The following is a 13,905-nucleotide window of genomic DNA, read 5'->3' as shown; positions in this document are numbered from 1 at the left end:
GCCAATTAAGTGGGATTAACCAGAGAGCCAGCCCACCCCTCGCTGCAGTTATTATCATCAGAACCTAATATCTGTGTATGATTATGCCATGTAAATTCCAGGTCATTTCCTCCCCCTGCTTAAAGACTCTGAAATTAGTGCTGAAGAAGCCACTGGGAACAGATGATATTGAAGATTTCTTCAAAATTGCCCACTCAGGCCCCATTCCAATGGCTTCTGCTTCTACACAGCACCTTCTGGCCCACAGCTCTCCCAGGCTGATGAGGAGGGGCGCTGGGTGGAGCTTCCATCGCCTGGTAAGGATGATGGTGGGGATGCATTTTCAGCTCCCTCCCAAGGTACAGGTTGCCTCGTTCTGGAATTTTCTTTTACATGACATCTAAAGGCCTTTCTCTCTCTCTCTCTCTCTCTCTCTCTCTCTCTCTCTCTCTCTCTCTTCCTCCCTCCCTCCCTCCCTCCCTCCCCACTCCCTCTTTCTTTCTTTCTTCCTTTCTTCCTTTCTTTCTTTCTTTCCCCCATTTAACCCATCAGTGACAAGAGTCTCTGGCCAAATGGGGGAAATCTCACTATCTCCTCTCCCCACCTGGTTGTCTATGGATTTGTCTAGGGATAGTTGAACTGGATGAAAATTCTTCTTTCACTTTACCTGCCTTCCTTGGAAAGCAGGTCACAAGTGGCAGGTCATTTAGGGTTGTGTTAAACTGCAAATAACTGGTATGTAAATGGCTGGGACACAAATGGGTTGATTTTTCTAACATAACCAGATGCTTAGAGGTTGCTATTTGCCATCTGTCGTGGGTGATGCTTACTCCAGTAGATGGTACATGTGTGTCTCTACAAAATTCCTATGTTGAAACCAACCCCCGACGTTGATAGTGTAAGGAGGTAGGACATTGAGAGATGATGAGGTCATGGGGTACAGCCCTTATGAATGAGATGAGAGCCTTCATAAGAAAGTCCATATAGAGCTCCTTCTCCCTTTCTGCCATGTTAAGGTTTTGGACTTCTCAACCTCTGGAACTGTGGGAACTGATTTCTGTTTTATGGTATTCTTCTTAACAGCCCAAACATACTAAGGTACTTTCCAAATTCTTTCTTTGCCTCATGGTTGCAAAATAGATACTACAGCTCTGGATATCATGTCTGTATTAAAGGCAGAGAGAAAGGAGCCAGGGGGTGGAATTAGCCATGTCCATCTCTTTAAAAAGAAAAGCAGAATAAGTTTCCTTGAGCTCTCATTGGTCAGAAGCGGGTTATGCAGCCATGGCTGTTGGAGGAAAATTTGGGAAAGTGAGGAGGAGGACTGTCATGACTCATTATCTGGTGCCAGGCATGCAGCCAGGGTGCAAAAAAGGAAAAAAGGAGAATGGATGTCGTGCCGGAAACCAGTGTGGCTTGCCTGAACTTACTTTTAAGAATCACATCTCCATGTAAAATATTTTAGATTGGAATTCATTTCTGATATCATCTTTAGAGCAAACAGGCTTTTCCCACTGGCTCTCTTATGTAAACAGAATTGCTGCTACAGCCACGTTATCAACATCCCGCTGAGCAACCCTGTGGTTTGACCTTGGCTTGCCACCTTGGAGGCAATTGCTAATACTGCATATTTACCAGCTGTTGCCTTCCAAACGTTAGCATTATCTGGGAAGAATAGAGCAGGTGGGCCTCAGCTTTCAGGGGGGAGTTGAAGGTATGAGGAGCAGCGACCTCCTTTAACAAAGAACATCCTTCCAGTGGCAGAGACACGTGTGTTTGTAAGAAGGCCTCAGAGAGCCCAGGGACAAGTGCTGGTTGCCCAGGGTAACCGAGGTGAACTTTATTCCTGATTGGATGGCTTCAGGAAGAGGTGGTGGCAGTCGGCTGCTGGGCTTTTAGGCAGATTTTTTTTTTTTTTAATTATGCAAAGAAACAAAAACCAAAGGGTGAGGATGCAGAGCCTGTGCTCTGGGGCTTTCTGTTTTCTCTGTTAATTATTAGTTAAGGAGGACTTTTTGCATGTCAGGCTAGTGGAGAAGAGACCTATTACAGGGTGGACGTTGACCCCAATATTTCTAGCACTAAAAATGTCTTTTTTTCAGTCCAAGGTAGTTAGTAGCTGTTTATAGGGGTAGAGTGTTTGGTAAGTTGGTACCACATTGTTCTCATTAAACAAAACCTAAGGTTACTTTAAAATAATAAATATGCATATGTATTTATATTAAAACAGAAAAAAAGAACCGTTGACCAGCTCATAGCATTTTCCAGCATCTGAGGCTGGAGGGCTGCTGTCCCCCAGGCACTGCGCCACCTAGTGTCCACTGCGCATATAGCAGGGTCCACGGGAACCAGCTTTCCTCTGGGTGATGGGTGGCAGCGCAGCTCTTTCTTCACGATAGAAAAGGTGCAGAAGCTGATTTGCAGCTCGGCCTGGATTCGGAATTCTGAATTTTGTTTTTTGAATTTCCTCCTTCTCCTCCTCCTCGACGCAGCCTTCGATTTGCTCCTTCTCATCATTGATCGGAAGAGGCTGAGCCCCGCTCCCAAGTTACTTTATAGGAAAGCTGGCAATTGTAGGACCCTGAAGCACCGCTCCCCGCTCCCAGGAGAGCCAGTGGGGGATGGAGCTGAGGAAGATGCACATAAAGTGGGGGCCACCGGGCTAGAGCAAGCTGCGAAACCGAGAGCCGAGGCGCTGTTTGTCAGCCTCCAGGCATGGTTGTGTGATGATGCTTCCCGGCCCCTTCCTCCCATTCCCAGTCTACATATAAGTGTGTGTGTGTGTGTGTGTGTGTGTGTGTGCGCGCGAGCGCGCGTGCGCATTTATAAAATATTTATTTATAAAATAGAATGATAACCCCAAATCTGCAGGGGCACAAGGGGTGGGGAGAAGATAGATTTCTCTGTCAGGGCCACCTTGTGGATCCGCTAAGAGCAGACCCCGCTCTGGCCCATCCCCCACTCTGCCCTTTCCTAAGAGACTGGAATCCAGAGGGCCCAGTGAGGTGGAGCCAAATCCTTCCAGTCTACCTCCTGGAACAGTTGAATTCCCTGCCCAAATGGCCCCACGCTTGCTTCTAGGTCACAGGCAGTCATCACTGGGCTCTTCTTCCTGAGGTGCCCAGGCTGCCAAGTTTCAATGTGAAACTCCAACGAGTCAAGGATTCTAAATTGAGAATTGACCTTCCCCATCAATATGAAATCTATGCAGGATGGAGTATACTCTACTTAAGAATTTGTTTGCTTGGTTTATTACTTTTAAATACACCTATACTAGGATGTGGGCCTCTGTCTGTAACATTGTTCTATGAATTAATGTTAATTTTTAAAGTATAAAATGTTATTATTACATTTTTTTAAAAGTTTATCTTTTAGGGATACATATTAAAGCATTCACAGATGAAATGAACTTGTATCAAAAAAACTGGGGTAGAAATGGGAGGGATTATATGGACAAAACAAGATTAGCTACAAATTGAAATGATTGAATAAGGTTACAGGGACTATCATTGTGCTTTTGAATATGTTTGAAATCTTCCAGAATAAAAAGCCTCAAAAAGATCTATCTTTTAAAAAAAAATCTTCATTTTAAAAAATGGATTATTTTTTTAAAGAGCAGTTTGAGGTTCATAGCAAAACTGAGAGGAAAGCATTGAGATTTCCCATATACCCCTTCCCCTGCATGCCTACCCTCCCCACCATCAACATTTCCCACCAGAGGGGTGCATTTGTTTTAAGTCCATAGTTTATATCAAGGTTCACTTTTGATGTTGAACATTATTTGGGTTTAAACAAATCTACAATGATGTGTATTCTACAAATTTTGATAAGTTATATTTTCATGTAGCTCAAAATATATTTTAATTTCTCTTGAGATTTCTTCTTTGACCTATAGGTTACTTAGAGGTGTTTTGTTTAATCTCCCAATATTTTGTAATCTTTCAGCTATGTTTCTGGTATTGATTTTCAGTTTAATTTCATTGTGGTCTGAAAGCACACATTGCATGATTTCTATCCTTTTAAATTTATGAAGGTGTATTTTTATGGCCCAGAATATGATCTATCTTGGTGAATGTTCCAAGTAAACGTGAGACAAATGTGTATTTTGCTGTTGTTGGATGCAGTAATTTATAGACGTCCATTATATCGTCCACTATATCTGGGTGACAGATGGTGGTGTTCAGTTCAACTTTGTCCTTATTGATTTTATGCCTCCTGGATCTGTCCATTTCCGAAGGAGGGGTGTTGAAGTCTCCAACTATAATAGTAAGTTCATGTATTTTTCCTTGCAGTTACATTGGGTTTTGTCTTATGTACTTTGATACTTAGTTGTTAGATGCCAACATATTAGGATGGCTATATCTTCTTGGAAAACCAACCCCTCTATCATTATGTAACGTCCTGCTCTATCCCTGATAACTTTCTTGCTCTGAAGTTGGCTCTGTCTGGAAGCTACTCCAGCATTCTTTTAAATGATATGAAGGTGGTATATCTTTCCCTATCTATTTACTTTCAATCATATGTCTACAAAGTGGGATTCTTATAGATAACTTATAGCTAGGTCTAGTTTTTCGAGCCACTCTGACAATCTTTGTATTTTAATTGGTAAACTTAGACTATTGACATTCAAAGTGATTACAGATATGATTGGATTAATAGCTACCATATTTGTTACTGTTTTCTTTTTGTTGTCTTTGTTCCTATTCTTTTTCTTCCACTTTTTTTCTGCCTTTGGAATTTCTTTAAGAATATATTTTTAGTTCAAGATGGACACAATTCCTTTATTTTACACATTTATTTTTATGTGGTACTGAGGATCGAACCCAGTACCTCACATGTGCTAGGCAAGCGCTTTACCACTGAGCCAACATCCCAGCCCCTGCCTTTGGGATTTTAATGGTACATTTTATATGATTCCATTTCTCCCCTCTCTTAGCATATCAGTTGTGTCCCCCCCCCCCACTTTTTTTAGTAGTTGCTCTAGAACTTGCAGTATGCATTTACAACTACTCCACATCCACTTTCAAATAACTCTATACTCTTTGAGTTGTGTGAGTACCTTATAACAACAGAATAATCCTGATTCCTCTCTCTCTGTCCTTTATATGGTTACTGGCATTTCACTTACACATGAGTGTGTATGTATGTGTGTGCATCAACGTTTACATCTATATCTGCATAGCATACATAATTGAGTACATTGTTGGTCTTGTTTTTAATACACTATTAATGTTAGATCAAGTAAGAATACAAAATAAGTTATTTTGATCTCACTTATTTCTCCTCTGATGTTCTTACTTTCTTTTTTATATTTATTTTAATTATCTGTACCTCAATTTTTCATTCATTCTTTTTTAGGTATACATGACAGTAGAGTGTATTTTGACATATTATACATACATGGAATATAACTTATTCTAATTAGGATCCCATTCTTGTGGTTGTACATGGTGTGGAGTTTCACTAGTTGTGTATTCATATATGAACATAGGAGAGTTATGTCCAGATCATTCTGTTGTCTTTCCTATTCCCATCCCCCTCCCTTCACTTCATTCCCCTTTGTCTAATACAAAGTACTTCTATTTCCCCGCCCCACCCCTATTGTGGGTTAGCATTCACATATCAGAGAGAACATTCAGCCTCTCTTTTCTTAGGATTGGCTTATTTCACTTAGCATGCGAGTCTCCAGATCCATCCATTTACTAGCAAATATCATAATTTCATCCTTTTTTATATAGATTTAATTTCTGAACTATATCATTTTCCTTTTCTCTGAAAAGCTTCTTCTTCTTCTATTTTTTTAAGAGGTACATTTATTTGTTTTAGGGTAGCAATTTTTTTAAATAGTTATTGCAGCACCAGTTTTTTTTTTTTTTTTTTTTTTTGCGAACACAATCCCTTTATTTATTTATTTATTTTTATGTGGTGCTAAGGATCAAACCCAGGGCCTCAGTCGTGCTAGGCAAGCGCTCTACTGCTGAACCACAACCTCAGCCCTGAAAAGCTTCTTTTAACATTGTTTTTTTCGAGGCACATCTACTGGCTACAAATCCCCTCAATTTTTGTCTGATAAAGTCTTTATTTCCACTTCTCTATTGAAGGATGACTTCTCGGGGCATGGCATTCCTTTTTGGTGGTCTCTTTGAATTTCCACATCTCTGCCTTCACTGCCCATCTGTTGGTTGTTTTTAATCCCACCATTCTTGCCATATCTGGGTCTTGTCATGATGCTTGTTCTGTTGTTTTCTAACTATGCTTCCATGTTGGTTGTTTTTAATCCCACCACCCTTGCCATATCTGGGTCTTGTCATGATGCTTGTTCTGTTGTTTTCTAACTATGCTTTTGTGGGTGTGGTTTGTTTTTACATTGGTTTGTTTGTTTGTTTGCTTTTTCTTTTTGTTTTCATCTTTCAGGTGTTTTATAATGTTTTATTGATGGACAGATGTGACATACTGGGTACAAAGAACTGCTGCAATGGGCCCTTGCTGATGTGGTGGTGAGGTGCGATGGGAGGGTAAGTATTAACAGGATTGTGATTAGGTTTCAGTCTGTTTGAAAGCCCAGCATCCTGGGCTGGGAACTTCACAAGTGCTTCTCAGTGTTTTCCCACTCAGGTGGGACAGGATGACTCAGTGGACCAGAGTCAGGTTATTTCCCCTCCTCTGGGGGAGGCTGGCTTCTGATAAAACCCCAGCAGGTGAGGCTCAAGGTAACTCATTTCTCCTGAAGGCAGACCTGGCTGGTTAAGGAAACAGAAGACTGGTGTACTTCAAAATGGTTTATTTTCTCTCCTTCTGCAGAAACACAAGCATAGGGAGTTTTTCTCTGCTATTCACTATGAGGACCTCATTGAACTCCTGGAAATAAGATTCACAAAAGTGTGGGGGAATCCTGCAAGACTGGTACCCTGACACTCTTCTCTTGGACTTGTCCACACTGAGCCTCCAGTGATTTGTCCATAAGCTGCTGCAGCAAAGAGACCCCACAATACAGTGGCTCAAACAAGACAGGATTTTGCTTGTTGCTCATGTGACAATCCAGAGATGAACAGGAACCCAGGGTCCTTTTCTTCTGTTGTGCTGTGGCCTCCAGGTTGTGGTCCTTCTCTGGTTGTGCCATCATGATCAGGCTCCTGTCCACGGGGAGGAAGGAGAGGACAAGAGGTGTCCACTGAGAGCAAAACAAAGTATGGAAGCTGCGCCATCTCTTCCGCTTTATCCCACAGGTAAGCACTTAGCACAAAGTCATACAAACTGCAAGGGAGTCTAGACTTGGGTCTAGCAGGAACTTGGTGGAGGGAGGTCCCACTAAAAGGGATAAGAGGAGATAAGATAAGAGGACAGATCCTGTGTGATAATTTGCAGCCTCTGGCTCATTGGTCCCCCTGGCCACTCAGGTCTCCAGACACACCTTTCTTCTCACACAAGAGATCACATTCTCACTGACCACAGGGTACAGTCAGGTGCTACATCCAGCCCAATGACCAGCATTTCTGAATGGTGTTTGTCTTCCCCATGCATCCCAAGTGAAGCTCCCCACTGTCCGGTGTTGTCTAGTTATCTACTCTGCCTCATTTACCCCTAACTCAACTTATTTTTCAGTGGTAGGACAGGTGCTAGACAGGATTGTCCAGAGGCGGGCCAGATTCAGGGCAGTTCTGCTGCACAAAGTAATCAGGAACACTAGGTCTGTACCCTTATTGCCCTTCTGATCCCCAAGGATTGAGTTGGGATCATTCCATCTTTTCTGCATTCCTGACTGTGTGAAGACAGAGTAAGAAGGAATAAAGAGGCTGCCTACTTATGATTCCACATAAATGGAGGCTAAGGCAGGAGGATCACAAGTTTGAGGCCAGCCTGGGAAACTCAGCAAGATCCTGTTCTGTCTCAAAATAAAAAATAAAAAGGTCTAGGGATATCTCAGTGGTAGAGGGCCCCTGGGTTCAGTCCCCAGTACAGAAAAAATAAAAGAAGAAGGAGTAGGAGAAGAAATAATGAAAGATAAGTAAGGAATTCTCTTATGAAAACAATTAGTTACTCTCTTATCCAGAAATTTAGTTATCAGTTCCAAAAATCAGGTAGCTCATCAACTCAGATCAGGTAAGAACATTGATTAGAGTCCTGTCTTTCTTCAAGGTGACCATTCTAAACAAGAGCCCCAGCTCCACTGGGACTGGCAGGTAGCTGTTATAATAGACAACCTGCCACCTATTAGACATCCTCCTCACACTAAGGGATTTACATGCATTCTCATTTACTCTTCACAAAATCTATGGGGCAGGTATTAAGATGGCTCTTTTCTATATTAGGAGACTCTGCCCAAGACTGTGATTTAGAGAACGTTCTTGCCAGTCTGCTAATCCCAGGTGTCCCCAGCACAGGTGTCCAACAGAGTCTCTTAAGAGGAGGTGAAGAGCTGGCCAATTATGGAATCATAGGAACACCCAGGAGTGTGCTAAGTCACTTGATGAACAGGGAGTCTGCTGGAGGATCAGTGTGTCTTTGGAAATCACTGGGGAGCATGCATCTCAAGGGAGACGATGGCTCTCTGGAATGGAGCAAGACGACATCAGACCTTTCTTTGCATTGATTTTCATCTTATCCTCTAAGCATTACTTTTGGGTATTTGTTTTATTACATGCACTCTATAATTGTCCCAATAGTGTATATATTTAATGTATACTCACTATTGGGACAATTATAGAGTGCATGTAATAAAACAAATACCCAAAAGTAATGCTTAGAGGATAAGATGAAAGATTTTTGGATCTGGGGAGTCGATTTCTGCTCTAGGTTGTTGCTTCCCTGCCCCCCAGGTCCAGGCAGAGGGAGGAGTAGAGACCTGTGGACTTTCTCTGGCAACATCATTTTGCACCCAGGCCAGGGTGTGCGATTCTGCTTGACACCCCATGGCAGGTGGGAAGGCACACTGGCTCGACCCGTCACGGCAGAATGAGCTTCCTCACAGCCAATTATAAATCCACGCAGAGCTCAGAGAAGGTGTGAGCCTTTCCCAAGGTTCCCCCAGGGCCCCTTTTCCAGTGTGCAAAATGTGCCTCCCCAGGGACCTTTCTCTCCCCTCCCCTTCTCTCTCTGAAGTTTCCAGCCCCACCCTTTAGTTAAGTCAGCAAGTCTCTTTTGCTGGATATTAAATTCTTTCAGTTAGAGGGCCATCAAGAGCAGCAACCCACTTTCTTGTCTGCTCAGACTGCCACATTTTACCACAGTTAAATGCTACAGACTGGGTGGCTTACCAACAGACGTTTATCTCTCACACTTGTGGAGGTTGGATGTTCAAGATCAAGGTGCCTGCCAATTCAGTTCCCAGTGAGGACCTTCTCCCTAGCTTTCAAACAAACAGCCTCCCTCTGGTACACACACACACACACACACACACACGCGCACACACACAGATCTTTCTTCTTACAAGACCACCAGTACTATTGGATTAGAAGCCCACCTATATGACCTCATATGACTTCACCTCCTAAAAGCCCTATCTGCAAACACACTAACATCCCAATATATATTCCACTCTTTTAAATATAAATCAGAACGTGAATAACCCAGGGAATTGAATTGAAGAGAGCACCCTATTCAGCCATTTTGAATTGGAAGGAGTGCTATCTTCAGCCCCTGCACCCTCATAGCCCCTCAGTCACTGTGTTTGTGAAGAGTGATGATGAGCCACTGCTGCCTCATTAGGGATTGTGTGTTATCCCCACATTTATGTGCTGAAGTCCTAACCCAGTGCCTTGGAATGTGACTATTTGGAGAGAGAAAGGGTCATTACAGAGGTAGCCAAGTTAAAATGAGGCCCGAGGGCAGTATGCAATATGACTGGTGTCAGCAGAGGATGTCCAAGTCCCTGCCTTCCGCTCAGAAGGGCTTGCAGATGTCCTGGGCAATGAAATACCTTGGGTGCTGGGTCAGGGAGGCTGTGCTCTCAGTTCTGGTCTTGACTCTCCAGGATGAATGCTTTCCACCATTCCTGCATGATTTCCAGCAGTTGTTTCTCTCTCTCCTTCCTCCAGGCCCAATCTCACTTTCTCCTAATGGAAAAGGGCAGAGCCCTTCTTTGCTACCACATACCTTGTTGAAGAAAAACTGATTCCCTCCAGGACACAATAGATGGTATCTCCTGAATCCAGGATCAGGACATTAGTGTTCCTGATCTGCAAAGATATTTATGCAAAGACACACAAAAGCTTAAGAATTAAATTATATTGGGTTATTTACGTTATGATTTATATTAAAAAGAGTGGAATATATAAAACCAGGACTGCCCCAAATAACAGGATAGTCTGTGAAGTCTGTCCTCCACAGACTTGGACAATCTCTCTGTATTGCTCCAGGGACATCCTCTTTCTGGGAGTAGAATCAACAAGTGTGTCACACAGAACTTTCCAGATTCAGTATTCTCAGCTCTGCTAATTCCCTTATTTCTAAATTCTGTGACCTTCATCTTCTGTACTCTGAATCATCTCTTTTTCTTTCTCTACAACTGTTTCAAAATGGAATTCCACAGTCTCTGACAACAATTAGGGGGTGATCATGTTTGGAAATGATTTGGGAGAATAAATATTTGTCCCACCTTAATGAGGCAGCAGGAAGAGATGCATGGCCCAGGTGGGAACCCTCCTCTTTATCTACTGTGAGGCCTTGAACACTTACTGGTCCTCTTTGAACCTCAGCTGCTCATATAGAGACCATAGTAGTTTTGGTCTGTCATATAGAGACCACAGTAGTGTCTGCCCATGGGGCTGAAATGATTAAATGAGTTAATTCTCAAGCAGATATTTAATAAAGATTACTTGGTGACCTAAGTATTGGGAGTTTGAATAAGTACATATCTCGTGCTATCTTTTCCTTCTATTCAATCGCAAATTTAAACACTTCAAAGATAATGCCCAAAACACTATTCTCTCTGGATATTTCAGTGTGGGTCCAATCAGGAGACAGGAATCATATAATAATTTGAACAAGGGAAAGTAAGTATAAAAAATTATTAAGCACTAATAAGAGAGTAATTATAAAGATGGAGAGAGTCCTCTAACGGATACCCCAGAGCTAAGGTACAGTATCCAAGGAAGGACAAACTTGGAAAGGGGGTTACCTCTCACTGCACTTGTAAGTTGCTAGATGGCAGAGACACCTACTGGGTACCTTTGGCTAGAACTGGTTCATGTCATTGAGCAGCAGAAAAAGCCCTCCAGGATACAGAAAAGCAGGGCCTTATGGTGAATGCAAAAAGAGGTCAGGGTACTGCTGCTGGCCTGAGTTCTGGAGCACAGCAAGTGTTGCATTGGGGTAACTGCAGCAAGCTGGTCATGGAGCAGACCCAAGGAACTGAAGCCACTTGGGTGCTAGGGCAGAGTAGCACTGGATATCCCCGACTTCATCCCCAGTCATGTGCAAGCACCACTGAGTAGCAATGCCACAGGAGCAAAAAAGAGCATAACCCAGCACAATGGAATAAGGGCCCCTGAAAGGCCACCTCTTGTAGGGCCCTCTCACGCCCTCTACTGACTTAACAATGCATTCACTGTGCAGGAGCAATGCTCGGAGAAACCATTCCGTTACCACAGAGCAAATTCTGAAGGGCAACTTTGGAGCAGACAGACAATAAATAGATCATGGAAGTCCTGGACAAAAAAAAAAAAAAAAAATTGTGATGTTTATCTACAAGATAGAATAATATGAAGTAATTAAATATTATGTTTTAGGAAACTCCTAATTTGCATTTCCTTGATAATTAGTGTTGTTGAACACCTTCTCAGTGGTCATTTGTGTGCCCTCTTTGGAGAAATTTTTATTCAAGTCATTTGCCCATTGTAATGGTTAATTTGAATCGCTAACTTGATTGATTAAGAGATGTCAAAGATTAAGAGGCTTCTGGGTGTGTCAATGAGGGTGTGTCTAGGAATGATTGGCATGTGGGATAGTGAACTGAAGTAGAGACCCTCTCCAAGCATGGGTAGCACCAACCAATAGATTGGAGGCTTGGATAGAATACAAGTTGGAAGAACAAGGAAGCAGCAGTAGGTGCAAGATCAATTCTTCTTGAACAGGTTCTTGGTTGCTGTTGTGATTGCCTGAAAATATCAGACTCTCATTCCTTCACTTTTCCAAAGCAGACTCTGCTAGTGATTCTCCAGGGAGTTTCCAGAAGCCTTCCGTCTCAGACTGGGGTAGCACCCTGGATCCTTCTTGTTCTGAGGCTTCAGTCTCTTGAACTATGCAGGTACTGGTTCCTCCAGCTCTCCAGCTTGCAGACAGCCATTGTGGACTATCTAGCTTCTGGTCCTATAAGCCATATAATAAATCCCCTTTTTATAATCATACTTCCTATTGATTATATTTTTCTAGAGAACCCTAATACACTCATCTTAAAATTGAGTTATTTATTTTTTATTGAATTGAAGGAGTTTCTTATATATTCTGTATATCAACTCCTTATGAGATAAGTGGTTTGTGAATATGTTCTCTCATTCCATAGGTTCATTTTCATTGTTATTTTCTTTGCTGTGCAAAAGATTTATAGTTCAATACAGTCCCACTGGTCTAGTTTAGCTTTTGTTGTCTGTGTTAGTCAGCTTTTCATGACTGTGACCAAAATACCTGACAAGAACAATTTAGAGAAGGAAAAGTTTATTTTGGCTCACAATCTCAGAGGTTTCTTGGCTGGCCAACTCCGTTGCTCTGGGCCTGAGACAAGGCAAAACATCATGGCAGATGGGTGTGGTGAGGAAAGCTGCTCAGCTCCTAGCAGCCAGGAAGGAGGGACAAGAGGAGGGTTTCAGGAGAAGATAGAGTCCAAGATCACTCCCCCATTGACCTACTTCCTCCAGCCACACCCCACCTGCCTAGAGTTACCACCCAGTAGTCCATTCAAACTATTAATCCATCAAATGGATCAATCCACTAATGAGGTTATAGATTCCATAATCCAGCCTTTTCACCTCTAAAAATTGCTACAATATCTAACCCATGAGCTCTTTGGGGGACATTTTTAGATCCAAATATAACAGTTGTCCGTACTTAAAAATTGTCATATTTAATTGTCAAGACAAAAGTCAAGAGTCTTTCCCCCTAGATTTTCTTTTAGGAGTTTTATAGTTTCAGGTCTTATGTTTAAATCATCAACCCAATGTTGATTTATATTATTATGAGTCCAGCTTAATTTCTTTGTATGTGGATATCCAGTTTTCGCAAGATTGGTTGTTAAAGAGACTGTCCTTTCCCTATTGTGTTTTCTAGCACCATGTCCAAGATCAGTTGACCAACAGATATGGGTTCATTTCAGGGCTCTCTACTCTGTTCCATTGGTTTCTGTGTCTGTTTTTATCCTGGTACCATGTTGTTTTGATGACTGTAGGTTTGTCATGTATTTTGAAATCAGGAAGTGTGATGCCACCTGTTGGGAAAAGTATAAACGGCAGCCATACCCCAGAGAAAAAACCCCAACATGGCGCCTAAGCACCTTTTCTTCCTACCTTCTTCTTTTCTGCAGTGGCGCGAAAAGTTCCCGCCCGTGTGAACTCTCCCGCCGGCGCCAATTTCAAACCTCGCTGGCGGGGAACCTTAGCCCCAATGAGAACTAATTCCTGGGCTCCGGAGCTGATATCTGAAAGAACTTGCCAATAAACGGGTTGCCTGCCATTTATCTAAACCCTACCATCTCCCCCTTAGTTCTATATAAGCACACTGCTTTTTGCAATAAAATTGGAATTCTCCCGGAGAAGTGTCTTTGCGTGGGGAATTCTTTCATTCTGGTGCCGTGACTCGGATACGGGTGAGCTCTTTCCAACAAGAGCCCCGTCCCCGCTCCACCGAGACACTCCGCCCTGGTCCGCTCTTTTCAGACTCCGGCTGCCTGCACTCAACATACTGATCTGGCGTGGTAAGGATCCCCTGACCCCGGCT

The 13,905-nt window shown here is 42.6% G+C and overlaps 1 long non-coding RNA gene across 3 annotated transcripts in view; it reads left to right on the top strand.

Moving 5' to 3' along the window:
- Window positions 1-469: 469 nt before the first annotated feature.
- LOC107150231 overlaps window positions 470-13,905 on the top strand; it is a 45,961-nt gene continuing 32,525 nt past the window's right edge. Inside the window, exons 1-3 of one of the 3 annotated variants that reach the window (XR_007351094.1) lie at window positions 470-4,245; window positions 6,394-6,494; window positions 6,781-7,205. This is a non-coding gene — a long non-coding RNA (uncharacterized LOC107150231). The remainder of the gene's footprint in view (window positions 4,246-6,393; window positions 6,495-6,780; window positions 7,206-13,905) is intronic. The other 2 variants (XR_001504554.2, XR_007351093.1) reach the window with 2 other exon arrangements.

This window comes from Marmota marmota, unplaced genomic scaffold (assembly GCF_001458135.2).
Source record: "Marmota marmota marmota unplaced genomic scaffold, marMar, whole genome shotgun sequence".
NCBI lineage: Eukaryota > Metazoa > Chordata > Mammalia > Rodentia > Sciuridae > Marmota > Marmota marmota.
Note: the sequence above shows the minus strand (reverse complement) of the source record. Positions and strands in the feature narration are given on the sequence as shown.